The following is a 7,367-nucleotide window of genomic DNA, read 5'->3' as shown; positions in this document are numbered from 1 at the left end:
CCACCCTTGAGCTGGGGAAGGCGGGGCTAAACTCTGGGGTTGCTGGATCTGTGAGCCGGGCGTTCGCAGGGCACCCCTTCTGTGTCAATACCTGGGGACATGGCGGTGCACAGAGAGACCAGTATGTACCCTCGTGGATGGGTGGTTTAGTTAGAAGAGAGTGAGTGTGAGTGCGCCGTGCCATAACGTGATGAGGACGGTGAAGTGAAGGGAGTGTTATGGGTTACCCTACTGAAAGGGTAAATCCAATACCTCCCAGCTGCCTTGGGCATTTTAATTAGAAAGATCTAAAACTTCCCAGGTGCCTCAGCCGTTTTTCCTTCTTCCTTCCGGAGGTAGCTGGCCCCTCCTTGACCTCACAGCTGGTGACTGCCTCGTTTTTCTATGTTTCTGCCTTCAGACATGAAGATTGATAGTCTGCCTTTTGCTGATAACAACCAACCAAATAAATGGCACATCAAAGTGGTCAAATGTGATAACCAGAGATAACGATGAGATAGCCCAGAGACTGGAAAAGACTAGCACCATAAACCCCCTCCCTCCCTTTGAAGTGAGCAAACCTTTTTCTCTGCTTACTCTGTGGGTCTGTGAATTCTTTCACTGCCCTTGGCACCACACAAGCTACCTTAACCCCTTCTATGTAAGGAAAGAGTAATTTCATTGGAGAATAGACTTGGGCGTCTTTTCTAAGGAATTTGTATGTAATCTGAGAACTGAAGGACAAATCTTAGTTAGCCCTGGAAAGATGAGCACCGCTTACTAAACATGCACACTGTTTGGGGAAAATGAAGGGATTAAAGTGCATTAACAAGATATTTAGTAACCCCAAGAGCGTGAGAATGTCGTTTCAAACCATCAGGCTAGTTGTTTAGGGACAGCATGTATTTAACATTTATCTAACGTTTATTTATCTCCCTTTTTCAATAAATATTTTCTCAGAGGGCATGCATGCTTACCAGATACAGGGAGATGAGAAAATACCCCCACAGAGAGTGGTCACCTGCAATCCTTTCTCATCCATTTCTCTTTTCTGTTGGGATTTTGGCCACACATGCACAGGCGTTTCTCAAGCCAGCAGGTCTGGGACTCAAACCACGGGGTTAATGTGGGATCTGGCTCCCTTAAGCCATATAGCCAGCCCCCATCTTTTTTTTTAACAGAGAAAGGCTTTTCCATATTTTTCCAACAGGCAACCATATCTATAATATTGTTTTGTTTGGAAGGGTGTGTGTGTGTGTTTACAGCAGTTCTTCCATGTCTACAAACCAGTGCTGATGTGCCATTTAAGTAGTGATGTAAATTTTCCTTCCCAAATTTATGTAAGAAGTGAGAGTTTATTTAAAGAAAGAAGTGGAAAAATTACAAACATAGCAAAGGTACAATGCAAATATGCAAAAAGCAGCAATGTTATACAAATAACTAACATAGGGAAAATTTTGTCTGAGACTATAAGGGCCTGTAGTGTTTGGAATCCTAGAATATTGAAGCTGGAAGAAACCTTACAAGTATATTACAAAGTAATTTTTTATAGAAACGGAAAAAGGCTCAAAGTGAAATGGTTTACCCAAGGCCACAGAAATAATTAATGGTAGAAAAATCTTACCTCAGCCCTTCTCTCTCCCAAGACCCTTACACACACACACTCACCCAAGTCAGATTGCTTCGAGCCCACTGCACCTTTCGGGCAACCCGTAAAATACTTGCTTCTTCCTATCTGAGTATTGCTGCACACTATTTGGAAGAAAGCCAAGACAGTTACAAAAATCCATTGATCATATTCCACCAGGAACACACACATAGTCAAAAAGAACTAAGTTTATTTAGCTTACCCGACAAGGAAGAACTCACACCAGAGAAACCATGAGGTGTCTTGGTATGAGGTAATTGGGAAGGGCTGGCCCTAGCATAGTGATTAAGAAACCAGACCCACATGGTCAACTGGGGTTTGAATTCCAGCACCAGGCCTTATAAAACACAATGTGTGTGTGTATGTATGTGTGTCCACATGCACATCGTGCACCTGCCTCAAATCACAGCAAGATGAAGAAATAGATGAGGGGACCAGCAGATGGTGTGGTGGTTAAGGTGCTGGACTCCCACATGGTCAATCGTGGTTCGAGTACCAGACCTGGTAACTTGAACATCACACTGGACATGTATATGTGTGCCCAAAACCCCAAGAGAAGAACAGAGAAAGAATTGCAGCATGGCCATCCTCCTAGCGGAGGATTTCTCACTTTCCTTCTCACTATTTCTCTTTGTCTCTCTCTCTGGTGAGTGCATGAGCCCTATGGCAAAAACTAAAAGAGAATCAAATACAAAAAGAAATGGATGATGAGAAGGGATTGTGGTGTGACCATGAACCATTGGAGGGTGGGTACTTTCACTCTGTCTCTGGTGAGCACATGTGACCTTTTGCACTTAAAGAAAGAAAGGAAGTAAGGAAGAAAGGAAGGAAGGAAAGAAAAAAAGAAAAGAAAAAGGGAAACAAATTATTTGTAACTGGGAAGAGCTTATTTTAGGATTTGGGTTTGTGCTGGATCACTCTAAAGAGTGCTTTGGGAAGTGGAGCACAGTTTTGAATTGGACAATTAAGTGGATACAAGTCAGTGATTAGATATCATTTCTTTTTGTTTTTTATTTGTGAACAGTTATTTAACTAGGTTCTTATCAAGAAATTTAGGACTCCAATTTGTGAGGATAATCAACATTTGTGAGGGCAAACATGGACCGCAGGTAGCCCTGGAGCTGAGGAATAGCTTTGATTTTTGGTAAAATTTGCGAGTCCACAGCTTTCTGATCACCCTTGCGGCGGCTCTGTAATCTCATTTCTCTTCCTGGTGTCTGGGTTCCCACAGCTTCTTTTTCTTTCTTTCTTTCTTTCTTTTTTTTTTTTTTTTTTTTTTTTTTAAGAATTGATTTACTTTTATTTATTCATTCATTTATTTTCATTTGACCAGATAACCAGAGAAAGACGGACACATAGAGAGAAGAAAAGAGAGAGCAAGCTACCAGGTCCAGGACTGGAACCGTGGTGGGCCATGTGGGAGTGTCCAGTGCCTTAATCACCATGCCACCAGCTGGAAGTAAGCATTGATACGGGGTTTGGGGATTTTCACTTTGCTCATATCAATTTTTGTGGAGGTGGCAATAACAAATTTCTGGTGTGTTCTATGCAGTGGAATTCAATTGTGGATCAGCAGTCCAGTCACAAGTAGCAAGCCACTGCTCAGCTGCTTCAGGAAAACCACTCTCTTGCCTCTGTGGCATCCAGTGCAGATGAGCAAGATGGTCCCAGGAGTGATGCTGACTCGCAGCTTTCTCACATGCTGACTGAAGGGATTTTTGCCATGGCTCAACAGCTTTCGAGGCACATCTTCAGTAGGATAAAACCTAGGCATTTTGCACAGTTTAACCACCCAGGTACCCCCATTCTTGTCTCCACCGACTGGTTTTGTCATAGTGGCAAGAACCTTCTCCTTTGTTTCCTTTTCGATCCTGGATTTAGTGGCCAAGTATCTCCTCTGATACATGACCTTCCTGGAATACATGGTGGATCAGGAGTATTTGCTGATGCCCTGGACTAGGACCAGGTTTCGGCTGCAATGGGGCTTCCCCTTCTTTGACTTTTTAGCCTTGGGGTCATCCTTTTTAACCTTGCCACTGGCATCAGCTTCTTGGCTTCAGGCTTCTTCTCCCTAGCATCCCGCCTTGCCGGCTTTTCACCCGCCATCTTGTATAGTGGGAAAGAGAACTACAGTACCTTAATAATTTCTACCCAAGGGGCAGGAGGATTAAAATAAGGCTAGATATGTCATTGGAAAGAAGGCAGGACTCATTCATGTTCATCAGAAAAGCAGAATGTTGAGTCATATTTCTGGGACCAGAGTGGCCTTGTCTCTGTCTTGTTCCAACTGCAAAGTGGTCTTGTCTATTTGTTTATATTCTGGGATCACTTTATTTGTTCAGTTAGGAACAATGGATCTTGCTGCCAGCTTCTCATTTTCTTAGCTGTAAGCATTCCTCCCAAATGTGGAATCCTACCCATGTCTTAGTGTTTCTGGCCCGAAATGGTTAAGTGTGTCTCCTCTAGTTGGCAAAAAAGAAGGGAGAGCAGATCTTTGGAAATCATCTTCTCCAATTTCCTACCTCACACAGGACTCTTCAGTGACATCTCTTCTAGGGTAGAGTACTTACTGCCACCCAAGGCAGCTTCTCTCCTATTTACTTATCCATTGTCAAAACTATAGGTTGTTTTATATGTATATACACACACATGTATATATATAATAATAATTATTATTATTACTATTATTTAGTTTTGCTATAGGCATGTAGGCTTGCCAGAAAGAGACAGAGACTAGAAGTGAGAAATCACCTCCCAGAGGTGATGGTGACACCACAGTCCCTTCTCCTCCATTCTCCTCTCAGGATTTTGGGCACGCATGCACTCATTCCCAGTGTGATTTTCAAGCTGCTGGGTCTGGGACCTGAATTGTGGAGTCGGCTATGTGGGATCCAACGCCTTAACCTCCATGCTACCTGCTGGCCTGAACCAAAGAAGTATATTCTTGGATGGCACGTTCTGATCACCTAACAGTCATATTTTGGGGTGCTATGTCCTGGGCCTAACATAAGCCATAGAGATATCTGGTGGAACAATGGCCCCAACACAAAACAGTAAAAGTCCTGGGGGCTGGCCAGTGGCATGGTGGTTAAGGCACTGGACTGCCACATGGCTGACCATGATTTGAGTCCTGGACCTGGTAGCTTGCTTTCTCACTTTCTCTTTCTCTCCTCTCTCTCTCTCTTTCTCTCTCTCTCTTTCTCTCTCTCTCTCTCTCTGTGGGTGTGGTGTGTGTCTGGTAAACACACATGCCCTATAGTAAAATTTAAAAAAGTATTTAAAAAGAGTAAAGATCCTAAAACAGAAGGGCACTTGACTTAAAACCCCCAAAGCCAGTGTGGCTGAAGCATGGACAAAAAAGAAAATGGTAAGATGAAGCTGAAGAGGTGCCCAGGGGCAGTTTTGCTTAGGGGTCCATGGACCCAACAACTCTAGATTTCATTCTAAAAGTGACGGAAAAGCTCTTGAAGGTGTGAGGCAGAGGAAGGACACGCTCACGTTCTCATTTAAAATGGTCACTGGCTCAGCTCTGAGGGCTCAGGTGCTGGGAATGGAAGTGCAGCACCCTGGAAGCCACATCGACAGACCGAAAACATGACAGCCATATGGCCACCCAAGATCCTGACCAGCTGGAGGACTGGGGGAAGATGCGTGTAGCATGACCAGCCTGTCAGGGCTCTCTGTCTCTTTTTCTCATAAAAGAAAGAAAATGAGGGCCAGTAGGTGGTGTGGTGGTTAAGGCCTTGAACTCCTACATGGTCGACTGCAGTTCAAGTTCCATACCTGGCAGCTTGAAAATCATGCCGGGAGAATGTGTGTGCATGCCCAAAATCCCAGGAGGAGAACAGAGAAGGGTTGCAACATGGCCATCTCCCCCCATGCCCCCACCCAGGGGAGGTGATTTCTCATTTTCACTGTCTCTCTCTCTGGTGAGCACACGTGCCCTGTTAAAAACCTTAAATAAATAAACTTTAAGTAAGCAAGTAAGTAAATTAAATGAATAGCAGGATCATTCTGGCTGCAGGGAGAGGTTATACAAGTGCAGGGGTGGAGTAAGAGTAGAAGTAAAGGCAGGACTAGTTGCGAGAACTAGTTAAGAGATTATTGCTGTAATGCATAGCTTGAAAATAGGTCTATATCTACTAACCTTTACTCATAGCCATAACTACCTTGGCTCCTCTTGATTCTTGCTACAAGAATCTATTTTATGGATGTACCATAATTTATTTATTATCTGCTACCGATGAACATTTAGACTAAACCCTTAATGGACTAATAAATGTGCTTTGTGCTCAGGTTCCAGTATAGCTGCAGGATTATTCTTAGAGGAGTTGTGAAATACAATGAATGGAAAGAGCCCATTTCTTCCGGAATAAGATTGGGTTATAGCTTCAGAGACTAGATCCAGGGATATTGAAGGCGGCTGATCTGGACTGTAAACCCACCTTTGAGTTCCTTTACTCTTCTAAAACACAGGAGAGGACTTTGCTCCAATATTCCCTATCAACCTGTTGACCTAAACTGCCAGAAAAGAGAACAACTGTCTTTAGCCACTCCCTGAGGATTAAGATTGAAAAATGTCAACACGCCTGGACAAAGCTTATTCTGAGCTATCCTGTCTCTGAAGCCCATCCAGCTTCCCAAGGGAATTATTTCCTTAGCACTGCCTAAGTATCAAGTCCATGTTTCTCTGTCTATGTTTATTTTTCCATGATTAGCTCCCATTCTTACCCATGAGTGATTACAAAATAGTCTCCCTTACCTTATCAGATATTTCCCCATGGCCTCTGTACAAGACTGTTGGGTATAGCTTCTGATCAATGTGAGGCCATCACTTTCCCTTCCCTCTTGTGACTTTCTGTCTTTAACATCACCTTCTCTGGCCAGCAGGTGGCACAGTGGCTAAGGCTCTGGACTCCTACGTGGTCCATCGCAGTGTGAGTCCCCTGTCTTAGACCAGAGGCTTGAAACTCTCTGCTGGGCCTGTGTGCAGTGCCCAACATCTTGAGAGCAGAATGGAGAAGGGACTGCAGCATGGCGGTTCCCCCTGGGGGCCGACTTCTCGCTTTCTTTCTCTTTCTCTCTCTGTGTCTCCGGCAAGCACAGGTGCCCTATAGCAAAAATCTCTCCAAAACAATCATAAATAAAACCAAAGAAAGCTACCTTCCGTCCTGTAAGACCTCAGCCCACACCACTGGGGGTAGCTTGGATGCAGTGTGTCCAGGGATCTTTCTCATTTTGGCTGGAATAAGTTCAGCCTCGCTTGTTCATGTTGCCTCCCTATCATTTTCTTAGGTTGACGTTGTGATTACTGGTCACAAGTTAAATTGTTTTCTATACTGACTGAATCTGGTGATATACCGCTCACGCAAAGAAACACGTGGATTCACTCTCTGCCACATCATCCCTTCAGAGATTATAAGGCAATCTTCCCAATATCCTTTTTCTCATCTTTAAATAGAAAACTACCGCCTGAGACCCCGGCTCCTCCTCCAGCGGTCCCCATCTCGGGTTACAGAGAGATAAACTGAGGTCCGAGCCGCATCCGGGGCACGTGACCTCGCTGTCCCCGTTTCTCCACCTCCCCGGTCACCATCCAGGCTGCGAAGCCAGCTCGGACCCCTCTGCTAAGGACCCGAACTCCCGCTCGCCCCACCCACCGCTCCTCCCGCTTCGCGGCTGCGGAAGGGGACGCGAGCGCTCCCGGTCCCATCCCAGCCGCCCGAGCGCGCGCGCCGCG

General features: G+C 44.9%; 1 long non-coding RNA gene across 1 annotated transcript in view; it reads left to right on the top strand.

Annotated features, from left to right (window-relative positions):
- Window positions 1-32: 32 nt before the first annotated feature.
- LOC102487386 (uncharacterized) overlaps window positions 33-7,367 on the top strand; it is a 13,278-nt gene continuing 5,943 nt past the window's right edge. Inside the window, exon 1 of the long non-coding RNA XR_334413.3 lies at window positions 33-121. This is a non-coding gene — a long non-coding RNA (uncharacterized LOC102487386). The remainder of the gene's footprint in view (window positions 122-7,367) is intronic.

The sequence above is a fragment of the Tupaia chinensis genome, unplaced genomic scaffold (genome assembly GCF_000334495.1).
Source record: "Tupaia chinensis unplaced genomic scaffold, TupChi_1.0 Scaffold000216_1, whole genome shotgun sequence".
Classification (NCBI taxonomy): domain Eukaryota; kingdom Metazoa; phylum Chordata; class Mammalia; order Scandentia; family Tupaiidae; genus Tupaia; species Tupaia belangeri.
Note: the sequence above shows the minus strand (reverse complement) of the source record. Positions and strands in the feature narration are given on the sequence as shown.